The following is a 19,418-nucleotide window of genomic DNA, read 5'->3' as shown; positions in this document are numbered from 1 at the left end:
CCACGAGTTAACCGGAGCGCAGAACCCAGGCCGCGGCCTGCTGCTCTGCAGGTGCCAGCAGGCGTTAGCACAGTTGCCATCACCCCGTTAAATGCTCCAGATAAGTGCAAGAAGATCAGATCCCTCCGATAATTCACACCAACAGTTTACTTGAAGTGGGATAATCAGACAGGATCTTTTTTTCTAAGTTGCGGTCTGTCTGAAACGGGGTGATTGAACATGATATTCATTAGTTATTCCAGTCTTAATACAAATAAGTAATAAAATCCACGGCATCGCTTTTAAAGGGATTTCAGGTAGCGTTTTCTATCAGAGCTTCTTTCTTTCAATTCACTCCGAAGAAAAAATCCCATCACCTTCAGCTAAGCAGTTTTATTTCATCGTGTAGCAGCTGTGTGGATCTGCACTGGCAGTGAGCTTTAAACAGGCTTCGCGTGGTGTCATGCACAACTAGCAGCTTTGCCAGTGAATGATGTGGAACAGCCTAAGGTAACTTTCTGGGTTTCATTTTTTTTTTTCTATTCTCATGGTTTGTTTAAAAACGTGAGCCTGATCTTCAGTGAGGTGATTTAAGGAACTCTTGAACTACCAGAAAGTGAGGGTCAGGCTCTGTTTTCAGAGGGTAAAGCTGCCATTGAGTCACTGAGAGGGCTGGGGCAGCAGAGAGTCACTCATTAAGAGGCGATGCTTTTTTATATACACTTTAAAAAAGAACTCTGCATTCATGCTGGATTTCTCAAGCTTGTAATTCTCCGAGATCCTATTCATTCACGTTGAGTGCTGTTGAGAAATAGAGTTTCCAAAGGTTACAGCCACTCCTGGGATCGATAATTCTGGCATGGTTGCATACGAGGAATAAGTGAATCTCAGCATCCAGACACTTGGGGGCATCGGTTTGTGTGCTCAAGCAGGACGTGATGGATCTCTAGATCTGCAGGAGAAAGTGGTGTGCTTGTACCCAAGGTCACTCAGTTACTGCCGTGCATGCCCGTGCAATTCTGAGCTCCCAGCAATGAGGTGGGAGGTTCATTTCATTGCTCCTTGGAAATAAGGGCTCCCAGCTATGTGTGGTGGGCACTTCAACCCTTACATTTTTGTGTCTTGTAGGCTGTTTGTCAGGGGGGCTTCCATTGTGTCAGCGTAGGAAGGTTTGAAGGCAAAAGCAAAGGATGGAGGTGGGCAGGTAGAGCAATGCTTCCCATGGGCTGCTGGTTCCTGGAGGATGCTCCAGGCTGTAGGGGCTGCAAGTGGGGGTTATTGAGCAAAAACAGGACACCCAGCAACCTGCAGTTAGATTTCCTTGTGTTTGCTGTGGAATTACAATGTTTTGAGTCAATGCGTGAGCTGGAGACACTGCATTAACTACTGTCGCATCTAATAAACTGATCATTAATCAGCAGTCATTGGCCACATTCAGAACGTGTTGGCTGTGTATTTGTACGTATTGCTAAGGTAATGGTTCCTGGTACAGTTACGTCAGAGATCTAAGCATGTCACTTGAACTTGTAAAGTGCTTTTTATTGAATTCATCTTTTCATGCTAGTGTTCTCAAGCACTAGTCCGGAATTTTCTATGAAAATATTGAGCAAAACAATTATTATTATTTTTTTAAGCAAAGCATACTGAATTGAATCAACAGCCTGAGACGGTACCAGGCCTTGCCAGGATCCTGCCTGGATGCTGACTTTCAAATGAGATTTTCCTTGAGCTCATCAAATTAAGAGGAGGAAATAATTCACCTATATTAGAAAAGATTTCTTCTATGTGAGTAAACTTTAGCATGAAGACTGCAGCCATTCATGCTGATTGTTAGATCCTGAGGAAGCTTAAGAGAAACAAAGCCCTATTTTCTGAATATACAATCCACATTACTCCAAGTAACACCTGCAGGGTGCTGGAAAGTAACCAAGGGTTGATCTTGCTCATGGCAAGAAAGATCTGTACACAAAGCAGTGTTGTTTTGTCTCTGCAACAACCAGAAGTCTGGTAAATAAGTTGTTTTTTTGTTGATTTTTCTCTATCTTGCTTGTTTTGGGGCACTTCCTACTGGTGCTATAGAAATGATATAACGTACCGATTGTGAAAAATCGGTTTAAATTGGTAGGGCAACTCTGAAGTGTTTAAAAATGCTCTTTGAGTCTTAGAACCATTGTTGCCCTCCACATTTTGGAAAAGGCTGCAACTTTAATGATCTCCTCTGCTTACCAAGCGTTCCTTTTTTTTTTTTTTTTTTTTTTTCCCCTGGCAATTAGATACATTTTTTTCAAAGGAATTTAAGTTATGAGGTTTAGGTATGTTACAGATTTTTTTTTTTCCTGAATGTGTAGTATTTACAGGTGCTGGTGCATATTTAAGGGCTTTAAGACTGTTCCTGAATGCTTTGTTGTGTTTGAAAGGGGCACTTAGAAACACGATTTATTTAGGCACCTCCAAGAATTTTTGTTTTCCAGTAGTTCAGATATGTCATGGGTTATCAAATCAAAGTTATGTTCCAAGAAATGTCCCAGTGATCCTGTTTTACAAGGATCATGGCCCAAAGTGGGATGGAGTGAGATTCATCAAGCTCTCCTAGAACTGAAAGGAAAAGACAAGAAAAGAGGGGAAAAAGTAGTATTGATATCTAAAAATGTTAAATTTACCAGTATAAGTATTCTTAAGTATTGCTCCTCTGTGGGATGGGACAAAAAACATAAAAAGGCAAAAGAGATTGCAGGCTTATTACTGCTTTTTGCAGTCTGGTGGGACCATTCTGTCCTCCATTTGAGTTACTCCAAGTGTTCAAGCTTTACTCGGCCATCTCTAGTTGTTGTATCTTCCTATTTCACCTCAGGCTCCCTAGAAAACCTTGGTTCTCTGTCCCCTAAAGGTCACAGACTCTGCAGCTCAGTAGTACTGATTTTGTTACACGGGCTCCTGCTCCATTAACACGGCCCATAGGTTGTTTCTAATCCCCGGAATTGATTTATTTAATCCTTGTAGGTGCCATTTGTTACACATTATTCTCGGCGTTTATTCACAGCACAAACAGATGGTCAACGAAACCAATTAACCTTTCCCGAACTCCCTTCCGGGCTTTCCGCGTTTTCCGAGCCTATGGACAAATGAAGAAAACCCACCAGGAGACTGGCTGCCAGGCCGTGATGAATAGGGCGGCCGAGTGGCGCGCGTGAGGAGCTCAAACAAACCTCAGCCCCCGGGGCTTCGTGCTGCAGGAGGACTGCTGCTGACAAAACAGGTAGGAGAAAAGAGCTGCCAAGACGTGGAGTGACCTGAGTCTGTCTGTCTGCTTATTTAATGCTGCGAAGAGATGGTAGTTTAACCTCGCTCCTCGTTTAGGCCTTATGAGGACTGTATTTTGTGGTTAAAGGGCAGGTTTTGTTATTAAAACTTTCTTTCAATCACCAAGACCTTCACTATTTTCCATGCGAAAATAAAAGATCTTTTATTAGCAATAAATGTAATATATGCACAGTTATAAATTGCATCCCTACCCTTTGCTAATCAACAGGAAGACAGACCGTGTGAATTTAGAGTAGTTTATTCATTGTGAACTCTGAAGACAAAACTATAAATAAGTATGGAGGTGGATCCTATCTTAATCTAGTTACTTATGTAATAAAAACACGAGCGGTTGTGTTGCACAAAACATCCTCTGGTGGTTTCACAGCTGATTAGCTGTTATCAGAGCATGTGGCCTGTTGGATGGACAAGTTTATGTTGTCCTCTTGTTAAATCCTGAACAAAACAAACTGAAGGGATTTGTCTGAGTGCAGTAGGGTTGTGTCAGCGCTTGCGATGGATGCTGAAGATCAGCCCCAGGTTTTCGGGGGAAAGCAGGATCACCCCCGTGAGCTGGGAGGAGCCCCAGCAGCTCCTGCAGGTGGCAAGAGGCGAGTCTACCAAGAAGAATGCAGCAGGCAGGGAGACTTCCAAACTTTTAACCCAGATTGTTCTTCTGGACAGAATCACAGAGGCTGTTAGTTTGGCCATTCCATAGCTAACATAGCAGTGTTGTTTCAGAAAATGTTGCCTTTAAACACCAAGTATAGTGTAGGTGAATGTCATGAAAAGGAAGCCCGTATGCCAGATGGGAAGTTACATTTATTAATTCTACAAATCCTTTTCCCTTTGTTTCCTCCAGCCGTTAGAAGAGCTGGCTGTGCACGGGGATAGCTGCTACAGACATTCCTTTCCCCTCCAGCCCCGCGCTTTGATGTCTGGATGTGCATCGGAGCTCGGTGGCTCGGGCTCCGCCAGCACCAGGGCTGAGCCAGGAGGCTGAGTCCCTCTCTGCTGAAGTGCAAGGCATCATAATTCAAACAAAATCTCTACATCTTGGGTCCCTCTCTAGTTATGACATGAAAGAAGCAAAGATTAAAGTAGAAGCGAATGTATTCTGCAAATCCGAGTCTGATCTTTCCTGTTTTACAGATTCTGCTCTTCAAAAAAAATATATTTTTTTGCTAGATTTTCAAGTGGAAGCAAGATGCTCTTATGTCGGGCTGGATCTTAGCAACAATGCGTGGAAAGGATCAGCGTATCAGAAGGGAACATTTGAGGACTTCCGTGCCTTGCACTTCGCAGTGCCTCAAGGCTGGGTGGGTGGGCGGCCCCTCGGAGCAGGGCCCAGTTCAGCTGGGAGTCGGGGCTGCAGCCCCCCAGCTCCTGGGGGGGTCCTTCCCTTTCCTCGGGGTCCATTATCCTGTGTACTGAAAACAGATGAAGAAATCCTAACCTCAGACAGAACAGGCAATGGCACTTACAAAACTAGCTATAAATCCATGTAGCCCTCGGGCCCAGAGGGAGCGGTGCTGTGCTCTGAGTCTCCATCCTCATCCTCACAGCAGAGCATGGGGGGGGTGTTGGGCTCACCACCTGAAGCTGCAGCTGGTGCTCTTTGCATGGTCAAGCACCTGCTCTTGCTTTGTGTGGTTTTGCCTGGCAAATTTGGCCACCAGCAGGGCTTAGAGCAGTTCGAAGCCATCCTCTGCGGGCCAGGAGGGAGACCTTCGCTGTCTCCAAGCAGTTGTGTCACTGGATGTTTTTGTGCATTTCTGGTGCTCTTTTGCCATGAGCAGCTACTTCACAGGGTGCCAGCTGAGCCCAAGGCAATGGTTGGCACCTGGAAACCAGTAAATCAGCCTGAAACTTTACTGTCATTGATCGACCATATCGCGACATAGCCGTGTGTGCACATTACTCCTGAAGTCTTTGAATTTCCTCCACCCATAAGGAAAGCTTTCAGAGAGCTGCTGCTTTGACAGTCTCTTTAAGGCATTTTTTTTTTTAATTTTAATTTTCTTTAAATGTACTGCCTGTTAGTCAGCTTCTGTTTCAGAGAAAGCTGCAAGGCTGTGATGTTTATTTGCCACCCGTCTGCTGATTCTGTCCCCTGCTTTTCTTGCTGTTTGCATGGTAAATGCCACAGCACAGGCAGCTGCAGAGCAGCCCTGGGAGCGTCCATCAAGGGTGTTCTTAAGACTCCTTTAACCAAACCAACTGGCTGTGCTGAATATTTGTTTTTTAGCTCCCATTTGAGTCTCATGTCAGAGCATAATGGAAGCTGCTGAGGATGCTATCTGATGGGAAAGAACTTGTTGTGATTTATGTACCCGATTTGTTGTGGTGGTTAGTTTTCTGAAAGAAGAAGCCTGGACCGGGCCTCCTACTTGGGCTTGGGAGGTTTTGAATTTGATAAAGAATGAAGATTGTAGTCCATCCACAGGTGAAGAGATGATTTTTATCGCATAGGTTAGCCGGCTAGGTGTTTCGTCCCTGTGGATAGGAAGCAATCCCTAATTCTCCAGCAAAGAGCTGCCACGTCTCGTGTAGGTGATATAAGCACAAGCTGTGTCAGTGTTTGGTGGGCAATATGCTGAACTACCAAGGCAGAAAACACACTGCTGCGTTCAGAAAAGACAAAATCTGCCTCTTCATGAGCAGCTTCAGTACAGAGTTAAATCTATCCTCTTCTTTTCCTTTATACGGAATCATTGTAGAATATCGATGGTAAAAGTTATTAAAAGTTCCAGAGCATGAAGACAAGCTGACTTCAGGGATGTTTTGAACCCATCTTTCTTGCGTTTTTAAAAAAATAATAATCATGAAGTGTCCTCCCTTCTGTCCTGTGCATCCTGTAGAGGTACAGTTATCGTACAGTTCTCCCCGTCCTCAGTGGAAAGGTAACCTGAGGAACGCCTGAAGAGCTAGAAAATAGCTTGTCGGTGCTAGAACAGTTCTATAAGTAGAAGAAATCTGTAAGTAAACCCAAATTTAGCTTCAGACAGTAAATTTCTCAATTCCCTTCATGAACAGTTTCTTGCAGGAGTTAATTACATTTTAAAGTGATGATTGATTATCCTGATGTGGTTGAAACCACTGCAATTAAATGTAAGAGCAGTCAGAACAGTAAGAGCAGTATTAATATGCAAAATGTTCAAATATCTTTTTTTTTCCCAGCTCCCTCTTGAAGCGTTTCCACACCTACGTGTATTTAGCTCCTTTTTTTTATAGCAGGTAATTAGCAAGCCGGTTAACTTGACAAACACAGGGACTATTTCATATGATGATAGTTGAGATATTTCAGTATTGATACGTTTTTGCTTGTGTTGAATATTTTTTTTTTTGGATTAAAACTAAGCTGCACAACTCAAGTATTTTAGTGGCTCTAAAACAAACTAAATTTTCCTTTATAGTTTTACCCATTTGGATTTGTGGATTTGTAGCTATTGATTTCCTGGGAAAATAAATATTTCAGGAAGCAACTCCTTAAATCGAGAGTTAGGTCTCTTGGTTCTCCACGTTTTAAATCAGGCTTTGATGGCTATGTGGAAAATTCTTCCACTCACTCTTGCTGATTTACTACTGGAGTAAAATCACTTAAAAATTTTTGAAGAGTTCATCTTCTAGCACAAGGGATCTTTTCATAAACAAATTCTCTTTAACGTTAAAGATGAGCTAGAATAAATTGTCCCAGTTCCGTTGAACTGTATTAGTCTGTTCCAGCAGGGAATGCAGCTGATATGTTCAGCAAAATCCTACACGAGACTCAATTAATGCACAGGAGTGTTTGTGAGGTAGCTTGTGTCCACAAGCTGCATAAACTCTTTTTTTTTTCTCCTGTTGAAAGATTTGCTAATTGTTCTGCCTGATGGGGCCTTGTAGAATCTGGAGAAGTAGTCTAATTTCCTGCTTCGTGTGATTGTGTTTTTTCATTTTTAGTTTTTTTTCTTGCTGTCAAAAACTTCCCAAACATCCATTAGTTTCATTTGCTATACAGACAATGAATTAATTTCCCATTTTTTCCTGTCATTGTGCTCGCTGCAGGTTTACTTAACAATAAATAATCTCTCGGTGTTCTCGCTGCCTGTTACTTCTGCAGTTTTTGTTTATTTTCTCACAAACAACCCAGCCTCTAAATCCTTGACTGGGTTCCAAAATGAGCTCCAGAAGCACCGGCCTTCCAGTTTGCTTGTCCGTCTCTTGGGGAAAGGCACGGGGACGCTGCAGGTGTGTCAGCAGTCATTGCACCCGCCAACCTGAGAGCCCGAAAGGCGGCAGTGCCAGGCGCACACATCTGTTGGTTAACAGCTACTCCCATCAGCGGCACCTCCCAAGAAAACTGTATAACTGCCAAGATGATTTATGGGTTTCTATTGCTAAGCTCCCAGTCAGATAATTTTTCAGCGTCCACTTTTCTGCAGTGCTGTGTAAAATGGAATTAAAATTAAGAATTCGGGTCCTTTGCCTCGGGAAATGACTTCTTTTGGGAAGAGGGACAGCAGGGGCACGGAGGGAAGGCAGCCCCAGCTAGCAGTGTGCTCCAGGGCGGTGGGTGTTGGATCTGCTGGGCTTTTGGGTTCTTGCACTTGGGAAGGGTTTTATGGGAAGGTGCCGGAATAATCCTGGGCCGGCAGGATTGTCCAGCTGTGGTCTGGCACAGGATTTAAGCAGAAATGTGGGGAAACAGGGGTTAGAAAGATGCACACCTTTAAAATGTGAACAACTCAGAGGAACTTGGGTCATCGTGCCTACCACCTGCTAAATGGGATCTTGTGATTTCCCCACCCTTATGTCCTGATTATCCTAAGTTTCAGGAATGAAAAGACAAGTGGCTTGGGTATATTTGCTGAACACCCGGGTGCTAATACAAGAGCAAATGTCAGAAGTCCTCATGGCACAGCTCGGTTCCTCTGGGCTGAGGCACCAGGGCCTCTCCTGAGGATCCTCGGTGCCCTTTGAGGCCTGCAAGCATTTGTGGCTGCTTCTCACCCTCTCTGCTGTTCTGAGGTGGGGTTAACCGTGTTTGCAGAACCAGAAGCATCATCCGCTACATCTTTAAGGAGCTTTTCTGCAGAGGGTGATTGCAACAGGGGACTGGTATTGCGTCGTGCGCTGCTAAAAGTATCCCACGCGTCCTGTGTGAGGTTTTGGAGCTCCTGCTGCGGGTAGGTAAGGGAGCGAGGGCAGGGTGCCTCTTGGTAGGGAGAGGGAAATGTTTGCTGCTGTTGTACTTGGTTTGTGATAAAGGCACAGAGCACCCACCAGCTGTGCGAAGTGGGCCGATGGCTGAAATGAAGCTCTGAGGGTTTCCTGATGGGAACGCTGTCAGCGTGTCGCGTGGTGGAAGTCTATCTGACGTGGTTTTGCTCGCACTCGGATTTCTGAGCTTTTATTATTATAGAGCACTGACTCTTCTGAGTATTTGATTAATGAAAATTGGCCTTTTGCACGGGTTCACAGTGCAATATTTTACATTTTGTATTAGGCGCTGTAGTGAACCCAGCAATTTTGCAGAGATAGGGAGAGATTATGCAGCACGATGATAAAGTATGAAAGGTGATGGGAAGTTCACGAGAGAGGAAGGAAAAAAAGAAACCACAGGCCAACATCTCTGAATTTTACAGCTTCCTAATACAGCAGCTGCTCTACATTGCCGTTCTGCTATGCGAGTGCTGCAGGAACGCTGAAACGCCAGCTTGAATGAGACAAATTTGCCCTTAGGATAAACCTAGGATTTATTTACCTTTGTGTAAGTATTTGGTGATCTACAGATAAAATCCACTGGAGAGTTGCTTGGTGTTAATGCAATGGGCAAGCAGCAAGTTCCGGACGCAGGCAGCGGTGGCTGGGATGGATGGGTATCCTTTCGCTATCCTTCTCCCTCCTCAGAAAGCAGAAAGTGTCTGGCTTAGAAAAAATATGTATATAAATCACTGCAAATGTGTGCAATATTTATGGCGCTAATTTGTTAGGCTGAATTTATCTCCTGCCCTGAGAGAGCAAAAAAGTTTGTTCTGATGCCCTCGATGGCTGCTGCTTCCCAATTTGTATCACTTGCTGTCATTTTTTATATCACTGGAAGGACTGTGTGTGAAAGTGGAATTTGTACCAACGTGTTACAGTGCAGTTAAAAATAACTTTGGTGGTTGTCCAGGTTTTCTCCTGTTTGCTGGAGGAGCAGAGGGCTTCCTCTTGGAGCGCCGGTTAAGTTGGCCTCTGTCTAAAGGAGTAAATTCATCTCAAAAGATTTAAAATGAGTGCTGTGAAGGACTCAGCAAGGCAAACGATATGATGGATTAAAATGTAACTCTGAATTTCTAAGCTGTAAGCTGCCCCAGGTTCCTGAACTGTTTGGGTTGTTCTTGGAAAGCGCTTAAAAAGAGAAGTAACTTCCTATGAAATGTGTTTTCCTCTGAGATTTGGAGAATTGTGACCAAAACTCACTGTATTTGTTTTTAGCCTTTGTGCAAGCCTGCGGTCCAGGCTTCCTCTTTTCTCTCTGGAGTGGAAGAGCAATTTTTTGGAAAAGCTCTGGTCATGCAGGTCGATAGAGGGGGGCCCGAAGTCGAGTGACCTGGGCGAGAGGAGGGTGAGGTGGAAGCTGCGGGCTCTCTGCCACCGGTTTCTCTTTGTGTACTCGTGTATTTGAGCAGTGCTTTGCAAAAATGCCTTAGCTCTGTGTTTAGGACAGGGTCACAAAGCATAATGCTGAAAAGTTGTGCTAGTGCAAGTGGTGATGGGCATGGGGCAAGGTTGAAGGAAGGCCACCCCCCCTACAGTGCTTGCGCTGCAATTTTTGGACAACTGTGGGCGAGCTTTGATTTTAAATACCCCTGGACAAATTGATACCTAAAGCTGGGTTATGATCAGACCTTGTTCTCTGAGATAATATTCCTGAGGCCAGCAAGACAGCACGACTACTAAGATATTATCAGGTTAAACCGTTTTACCTTGAACCCCAGGTATGAATTATTCAGAGCGCTCTCATTAGTATTCAGCCGTATAACCTCGCTTGTCACTCATCGAAGGTTACATTTTCCATCTCTGCCCAATTGTTCTTGTCCCTGTTGAGCCCTCCCAAGCCCTGGTATTTTTAATAAGCGCTGAATTACCGGGGCACTGCTGCTGGTGCCTCTCCTCCTGTCGAACTCCTGCCAGTGCTGAGCTCCTGATTTTTTGCTCGGGCCTCATAAATACCAAGCCAACAGCAACACAAGCTTTTGTAGCTGAGCAAGACCATGAAGAACATGGAAAAGTTGTTTGCTGGTGAGGGCTTATTTTCTCCAAGGTTATGCTTGCAGCAGACCCGTTGGAAGGCAAACGGGGCAGGCTGGAATGTTTTGGTCACGTTGGGCCTGGAGAGAGAAATAAGCTGGAGAAAGCAGTAAGGGACAGGTTGGTGGCGAGCGATCGAAGCAGGAGGTGGGCTGCGGAGGCAGGGACAGATGGAGAGTGCAGGTGTTCGGTTGCTGAGGGCTTGGCAGGGAGCTGGGGAGACTTGAGACTGTTTTACTAAGAAGCTGCAGATATTTAGATGTGGCGGATTCTCATGGCGTGGTTTTTGTGGTGGTTTGGTTTTTGTCGCTGGTTGGAAGCTGTCTGTGCCTCAGATGTTCTGGATGCTTGAGGCCCACTCCTTGAAAGCCGCCGGGTGACCCCCGCAGCTCCCTCTTGTATTTCGCTGCTGTCAGCTGCGAGGGATGGTGTCCGTCTGGTTTCTTTGTGGGGTTTGTGGGGTCACATTCCGCGTGCTGGGCATGGGAGCAGGTTATGAATGGGAACAGTGCCCTGGTTAGCTGGAACGGGGCTTTCAGCCCCTGAGGTTCCTCATGTCGGCCCACAGAAGGCCCTTGGCAAGGAGACCTAAGAAAAGTACGCTCCTTCCTCTCTGCCTCCTTGTCCCCAGCAACTTTTGTGCCTGCTCCGAGTGCCTCTGGCAGGGAAATAGAAGGTCAGAAATTCCTAGGAGAACTTGTCAGAGGAGATCTATGGCTGGAAGAGAGACAAAACGGATACCAGAAAATCCATACAGGAAGGTGCCACAGGAAACTGGGCATCGTAAGCTTTTGCTTTTCCTGGGAGGCGTTTGTTTTTCCTGGGAAGTGTTTTCTTTGTTGGGACCGGGAGGTGAGAACTTGTGCGGACACTTTGCCCGGTGGCCCTGCCTTCGGCACGGCTGGGAGCGTGTCGTGACGGAGGGAGGCGGTGTTAGGCCAGGTCAGGCCGTGCTCCAGCATCTGCAGAGGAATAAGAGCTGCAGGCAGGGGGGATCTTCTGGCAGTGGGGATCTTCTGGCAGTGCAGGCACACGGAGAAAACCCTGCAGTCTCATCCAGCTGAAAAGATAAAGCAAGAAAAAATGTTCTCCGTCCAAGCATTTTCTTTTAGTACAGGTAAAGCAGTCACTCGGTTTCATCCTTATTCTAAACTGAATTGCAAGTAGAGAGCATTCAAGTTAATTATGAAATTAAAATATTTTAGGAAATAATGAATTTACACATGATAACTAAAACTTGTTTAAAGGTCACTGGGTAAGGACTGTTTAAAAATCTATTAAAGATCTTGCATCTGCAGAACGGTGATCAAATTATTTGCTCGCTCAGTAACAAGGTTCTCTGAGTTATTCAGATTTATTCTTGGGTAAAAGGAGGTGGAAGAGGTCTTTTCAATGAATTCTCATTTAACATTTGGTTTCACTTTTAAGGTAACGTGGGAGCTGATGATTCAACCTAGACTGCTGTTGTGGTGTTGACGCTGGATTTTTTTGTCGAGGGAAGTTATGGATGTGTAACGAGCAGTCTGCTCTGCTGCCGGTGTTCCTGTGTATAACGAGTTGCTTGGTTTCACATCTCTGAGTTTGTGGCCTTGTCTGAAATGTAGCAGGCCTATGCAGGGTCTTGGGCGTTCAGTTTCCAGGCCTGCCTCCTGTCCAAGTGGTGCTGCTCCAGCCGCCAGAGCCTTTCCAGGCCTCTGCTGTGGCGGTCCTGTGTTTGGTCCTCTCCTCCACGCTGTACCTGGGCCCCTTCTTGTGTTCGTTAAAGCTGGCGGCAAAGCTTCCAGTGGTGAAGTGAGGAGCTGGGCTGGACTGCAGGGGGGGCGATGTCCCATTTAGCTTTAGGACCAGCAGTAAAATCCATGTCTCAACTAGGGAGAGCAGGGAAAGCACCAGCTTGGATATTGGGTGCCCAAATCGGTGCTTGTTGGGATTAATTCCATGGTGTTGATGCTATTAATTGATGTTATTAGGACAGGGGAATTCCTGATGGGCACCTGTGAAGAGTTCAATGTCCCTGTTGCCATCTGCTGCCTCCCTGCATTGTCTCCCTGCTGTCCAGGGCCGTGCTGCTGTTTCCTTCTCCCTCTACCTCGGTGAGGTGCCGAGGGTGGACAGGAGCAGGCAGCTGAGGCCTGGGCTCTGCCACATCTCTTATGGGAAATTCAAACCCCCGACATCTGAGTGACTTCCAATTTTTTCACAATCGGCTGCTATTATCCTTGCTTCTCTGGCTGAATGAACCGACACAATTTTATTAAATTAGTCATTTGTTATGTCTCTTGTACAACGTGGAAAGCAATTTCGGAGACTAATGACTGCAAGGCCCTCACAATAGCAGGCGTGAACTCTCCCTGCTGCATCCTGTCCTGCTGAGGACAGCGGCACCGGCATCAAGCGGGCAGGGATGACAGAGCCTGGGTGACGTGCAGCAGCTGTCCTCGCTGGGGAGAGAGCACCTCAACCTAGGGCAGCAGCACATTAGTGCAGAGATGTCTCTTCCCTTAAGATCAGGTCCTGAAACAGGTCGTCATTTCCTCCATCTCGTGCCCCAGTGCAGTGCCACTGGGCCAAGCTCAGTGCGGGAAAGGCACTGGGCTGTTCCAGTAGGGGATGTGTGACTTCCCTTAGAAAGGGAAAGCGGAGATGGGGTTCGGGGAAAATATTCCTCCCCATCTTCCTGCTGTGATGGAATAATGCTCTTGAGGAAAAGAAATCAGAAACTGAAAGTAGGAAAAGGACTTTTTTTATAGAAACGTGTGAGAGGAGGGCTGGCAAACCATGGGGCAAAGTCAGGAAATGTCTTTCCTTGAGGAGTAGGAGGAGGGAGGGAGGTGTGTGTGGGACAGGAGGAGGTGGCAGCAGACAGGCACTACTGAATCTCGTGTGTTCTGACGTGGAGCTTTGCCCCCGGCTGCAGCAACGCCCTCGTGTCGCTGTGCTCTTCTTAAAAGAGGTGGGATGGTGCAAGAGCCACGCGGCTGCCGGCCACTGTGCTGTGCTACTGCTCCCTCCCAGGATGCCACAACTTGCCAGCCTTCCTCTGTGGCATCCGTGAATGAGCTTTTTTCATTCTCAGAAGCCTCCAGAGATGGTGACGGTAGTTCTATAAAACGATGCCTTACCGTGGGTCCTGTCTCTGCAAACAGGTGGCATTGCAGAGTGCGCCCCTTCAGGAAGGTCACTGGGTTTCCCATCCGCAGAGGCACTGGGATATTTACAGGGCACTTGCAGCCTTTCTGTCAGGATCCCTTCTCCTAATACATGCATTAGAGTTTTTGAGCCCGGCGTGCAAGAAAGATTATAAAGCCTGCACAATAAATCTGCTCGTATTAATTCAATGGCTCTCTTGTGCGAAGCCTTTTTACTGCTACCAATACCGAGTAAACACAAAGCAAAGTCAAAGCAGAGTGATAGTTTGGAAGAACTCATGGGCGATGCATAATGCTGAGGAATCTCGCACAGGCAACGTCAGAGCTAAACCACAGAAGTGGTTAAGCCTGAAAAAAATAACTGGGTCCCTCCCTGTGAACCAGGCAGAGAAGTGTCTAAGAGTGCTTCAGGTGGTCTGGTGAGCTATTTCCAATAGAGGACAGTGTTGCACAGCCACACTGACTTCTTATTAATCAGGATTCAGGATCTAAAGTCGTAAAATTATCCAGTTTAAAAATCCTGGCCCAGTTCCTTAATGGGCTTAACTCTCCTACTTTGCCAAATTCTTTCTGTTGCTGTTGCAGTGTGTGACTGTAAAGCCTCCATGCCCAGTGTGGCATGCTGTAGGCTTTCCGTGGGCTTTTCTGACTCAAACGTATTTTACAAAGTTTTGTGTGATTGCCAAGAACGGTGTTTGGAAGAGAAGGGTCTTTTCTAGCTCTTGCTTACGTAGAATGGACTGAGGAGTTCATAAATTAGCCTAGACTGCTAATTTATGAGCTTAATTGCATGCCTGTAACTCTGTGGCATGAACAGCACCCCTTTTAGGACCACAGGTTAATCCTGCTGGTGGGAGTTTCTCAAAGTGAGTTGTTCTGGGTTTCCGCCAGAAAGCTTTTCCTTCTGGAAGGAGTTGCTTGCAGCATCGGCTCACCCTTAGCCTGGAGGGATGGACATTTGTCTGTGTCCTCAGTCACTGCCAGATACCTGGGGAGACGCTGGTGGCATCTGGCGTGCAGTCAGATGCTGCTTTTCTTTCCTCATTTCCATATTGGCATGCTTTTAGTTATAGTATCAGAAAATTGGGGAAAACATCTTGGCAAACTGGGCAGATAGATGCTGCCAATAAACCCTGTAAGCAACAAAGCCTTTTTTTTTTTTTTTATTGCATTGGGAGGCCACGGTTTATTGGTGAATTAATAGGAATAACTGAACTATTTTAGTGGCTAACTGGGAACAGTATATTAACAGCAGCATTAATAAGTGTGGAGTGACAGGAGACTTGTAAGAGTGGCAAAATGAGATACAGTATTTATCCCTTGTGCCAAATCTCTTTTATTATTAAAGACATTGGGCTAACTAGGGATAGATTTAATACTTCAACTCTATTTTTATTGGATAATTAGTGGTGAGCAATTCCAGTCCTGGGACAAGGACAGAAATCTGTAAAAATTGAGGAAGGCAAGAAAAGAAGCGAAAGAGTACGAAAATGGGTAGCAGGTTTGTTTTTCACCTCCCATCTCTTACACGGTTGTCCACAAAACTTTGTTGGAGCAGGTGGAGGGGCAGCTCCAGATGGAGGTGCGCGTGGTGGGCAGGGCTGTGGGTGCCCCTCTGCTGCTGGGTGTTGGCTGGCTGCGGGACGAACCCTTTTGGGCTGATTTCCTGACTTTTTGTTAATCATCTTGCCACCAATCACCTCGTGCACTGCCAGTTCTGTTGCAGGGAAGAGTAAAAATGCATCTGTTGTGCGATGGTGACGGTCGTCCTGTTAGCTTTCCAGATAAACGCGTGCACCAAGAATAATAACTATAAAGCATGCTTTTTAAAGAATTGGAATAAGATTTAATAGCTGGTGTGCGATGTTTTCAAAGGCTCTGGAGATGTTAAGCGTTGATGAAGGGCATGCAGGATGCCAGCATTTGGGGAGTTTGAAATGTAAACCACACTTCCTTAGGCTAATTGTGCAGAAAAAGAGCAGAGTGCTGCAGATTTCTCTGCAAAATAGTGCGTTTGTGCAGCACTGCTAACATTTACTGACTGTGGAGTCTGCTTATTTCCCCCATTTTTTATTATCAGCAAAACTTTAATTACAGCTTACCTACCACCTTCTGCCTCCATTTACAATGCAATAAATTTTCTTTCTCCCTATGCAATCTGCATCTCAAACAGCGCAGTGCTCCCGCAATGGACGTTATTGATTCCTTGAAGAAATTATAATGGCATTTGTTCCAAGGAAAACAGGAGCACGCAGCCATGCACACGTACACGCCAGATATTAAAATGTCCCCTCTCTCCACCAGCAGCCAGTTGTCTGTGCTTTATTGAGTAACACAACTGCAAGTTGGAAACCCACTACAATTCTTTTAAAGTGATTGATGGGAGGCAGGAGGAGCAGAAGCAGAAACAGGGATTCTGACTGAATTTGATTCCTGTCTTCTCCAAAAACAGCAACAGGTTTTTTTTGTTTGTTTGTTTTCCCTTGGTTTTAAGACTATTTAAAACTGGAGAAGGTGTTTGCTTAATGATTTTAAAAGTATGTGTGAAAATACTCTGTAGTGTTTAGCTGATTTTCTACTTGAACATCAGGAACAGATTGGGCTGTGCACAGTGCTTGAAGGTGGAATCAATGGGCGCTTTGCTATTAGGAGGGGAAAAAATAGCCGGAAATGGAATAAATTAAATATATTTTTTTAAAAAAGTATTTTGTCAGATTACTGCTGGTTTGAAATTAAATACCGCTAAATTCCTTAAAAGAGTTTAAGGGTGACAATTTTGTTCTCATCTAGAGGTTGTGGTAATTTGTCGTTAATATTCAGTGACCCAGTGAATGCCATAACTGCAGCACCCAGCTAACCCCCGATGAAGCTCTGTGTGCTCCAGTGTGCTTTGGGTGGAATGCTTCCCAAATATCTTCCATTAATAACATGGTGGCCACATTCTCATCTGCTGTAAATTAGAAAATCAGGGGACTTGTACCGACTAATATCCAGCGGTGATCGGTGCACGCTTGCTCTCAGATGTTCAACTGCAAGGCATAGGCCAAGGGGTGTGCTAGCGCAGTACCCACGTGTGGGAGCTTTCCGCTGCTGTCCAGGGAGAAAATAGCTCAAATGCTGCTAACGGGAGAAACACTGAGCTGTTCGGTGACAGCGAGTGAAATGCAGAGCCTGCAACTTTGCTCTGCTCTGCCTACAGAGGCGAGGAAGAGCTCCACCAGGAGCGCGGTGTGGCTTGGTCATGGAGCGAGCGATGAAGGCAGCCTCCCAGGTCCTGCTCCTCCAGAGAGCGAGGCAAGGCGTGAAGCTGAACCAACGCACAGCCTCACGGCAAAGCCCACGTGGGAGTTCTCGAGCGTTCGTCCTGAGCAAGAAAAATGTCATTGTGCTTTTATAGTGCCAGCTATTGAATGCCGATAATTGTGATTTATCTCTGGAGTTAAGCTGGAAGAACATTAAAAGGTTGCAGTTGCTGGAGAACCAGCCTGCTTTGAAACGTGGCATCATATTCCCCCTCCATAACGAGGAGAGGAAGAGAACTTTATTCTCGCTGAATTTCTGGCGTTTCAGTGGCATGCTGTAACCTACCCCCAAGCAGCACCCCACAGTGGTGTTGGAGAACACAGCTTTGGGGAAAAAAAAAAAAAAATCAAAGAAAAAAAATAGAGCCAGAAGTGAGGGGTGCTGTCTTACTCTATAGAATCTCTCTGACACCGAGGGTAGCGAGCTGTGCTCCTGCTGTGGGCATGGTGCCGCGATGCTCGTGCTGGGCGTCCCTGCTCCAGTGGCCGCGTGCCGCCTGCAGCCCCCTGCCCGCTGCTCGTGGTGCTGTGCATCTCCCCGGGCGCTTCCAGCTGGCCTCGCTCGCTGCAGGACGTTAAAGGCAGGGCCTGGACCGCGGTTACCCGAGTTCTCCGAGCAATGAGTTCAGTTTCCTTCTGTTGTGCCTTTAATTTATTTTTCCAACTCACGCGGCGTCGTCTGTTTCGGTTCTCAACCCGAGTGGCACCGTGAGGATGAAATTTAAAGATTTTCAAAGTACTCAGATATCACTAATGTAAAAAGTCTTCCCTTCCTGTTTCTTAATGCTGGATGTGATTCTTGGCCGTGGCACTAGATGGAGTTAAACCAAGCAGGAGCGGGGAGGTAAACTGGAACCCCAAAGTCAGGGGAGCTGCTTGAGTTATGGTTCAGGTGTTACCGAGGTGAATGAGCACCATGGTCTTCACTCCCATATTTTTGAAAAATTCAGGTTTCAGCACCCTTTTTATTTTGAAAATCAATATCGCTAACGTGTATCTTCACCCTTTGTATAATCAATAATAACAAATGAGTAAATCTACCGCTAAATCTTACGGATTCTGATAGAATGAAAAATACCCTGCTGGCCCCCTGAAGGAATTTCAATTCACACTAACTCCTAAAGAGGAGGAAGATGTTTCTCAGAATGAGTTACACTGTCCTTGTCCGAGAGGTTCCCCTCAGTGTGCAAGGTGCGCGCAGGAGCATAAACCCTGCTATAAACCAGTGCCGGGTGCGGTGCAATTACGCCGGCGCGGCTTTGCGGGGCCATCTCTGTCTTCGAGATGAGGCAGAAATTGGATGCTGTGCTTTTATAGCAAAAATGGGAAATGGGAGGCCACCAGATGAGCAGACGTGGAAAAACAAAAACAACAAAATAAAAACAAACCAAACAAAACCCAACAGAACCTCCCCACCCTTGTAACAATCCCCAAAGTGCTTCAGGGCACCGAAGTAACTGCTGTGGAGTTAGCCCAACACAAGGCGCTGTGTGCTCACTCTGTGTATAGTCTAAAAATAACTGTCACAAGCTCTTATCTAGGAAAAACATTTACAAAAATCATACAAGGAGCGTTTAGCTTGGCAAGCTAAATGTTTTCTGTGTGTTGATGTTGTTTAATACCTTGTGTTACAGCGTAAGACCCAGAAAACTGGATTCAGTCAAGCTCAAATTGAGCTAAAAGCTCTGATGGAAAAACCATGTGCAGTATTAGTAAAAGTTTAGGGGAAAAAAGGAACAAACCTCCTTCAGGTAGGTCCCAGACTTTGCTGTGGGATAACATAGGCAGGTGTACAGATTGCCTTTGGAAGCAGTGAACTCTGAGGAGTGAGGGTGCTCTTGGAGTTTTTATTTGGGAACACGGCTTGGGGTAGCTCTCCCCAAAAACTAGGGACAGCCAGAAGTTGCTGTTGGGAGCACATGGCGTGCTCGCTGATGGCAGCGGCTGGAGGGGCTCTGTCCTGGAAGTGATGTCCCCTCTGTGGGGACATCAGCATTTCACTCTGCTTCCACCTGCAGGCCAGGTCAAGGCCATCGTCCTGTCCTATAACACATTTATAGTGATAGAGTTTGCAACTCTATTGTTTTTTCCTTTAGGTTTAGCATCCCAGAATGACTTTTAAACCCAGCATACGAGGAGGCACGTAAAGCTGGCTAAGAGTCTCGGCACACAGAAGTGGCACAATTACCCCGAGTTACTGGGGCAGTGTTTTCAGCACACGGTGCGTTCGGTTTTATTTGTCACACCGTGAAACAGTAGAAAATTGCTGAAAACAGCAATGTTAAAAAAAAAAAAAAAAAAAGAATCAAACACCACCCCCAACGCCAGCTGCGGCCCGGAGGTGCTGTGTGCCTGAAGGGCTTGGTGGCTCCTGTAAGCAGTAAGTGCCAGGGGCTGTGTGGGGGACGTG

General features: G+C 45.9%; 1 protein-coding gene across 2 annotated transcripts in view; it reads left to right on the top strand.

The window, feature by feature from the left end:
- The first annotated feature begins 3,019 nt into the window (after window positions 1-3,019).
- FSTL4 (follistatin like 4) overlaps window positions 3,020-19,418 on the top strand; it is a 351,120-nt gene continuing 334,721 nt past the window's right edge. For both annotated transcript variants that reach the window (XM_083798912.1, XM_083798911.1), the window contains exon 1: window positions 3,020-3,235. The gene's annotated coding sequence lies outside the window, so the exon portion shown is untranslated. The remainder of the gene's footprint in view (window positions 3,236-19,418) is intronic.

This window comes from Anser anser, assembly GCF_964211835.1.
Source record: "Anser anser genome assembly, chromosome: 14".
NCBI lineage: Eukaryota > Metazoa > Chordata > Aves > Anseriformes > Anatidae > Anser > Anser anser.
The sequence above is the reverse complement of the archived record's forward strand: the minus strand, read 5'-3'. Positions and strand labels throughout refer to the sequence as shown.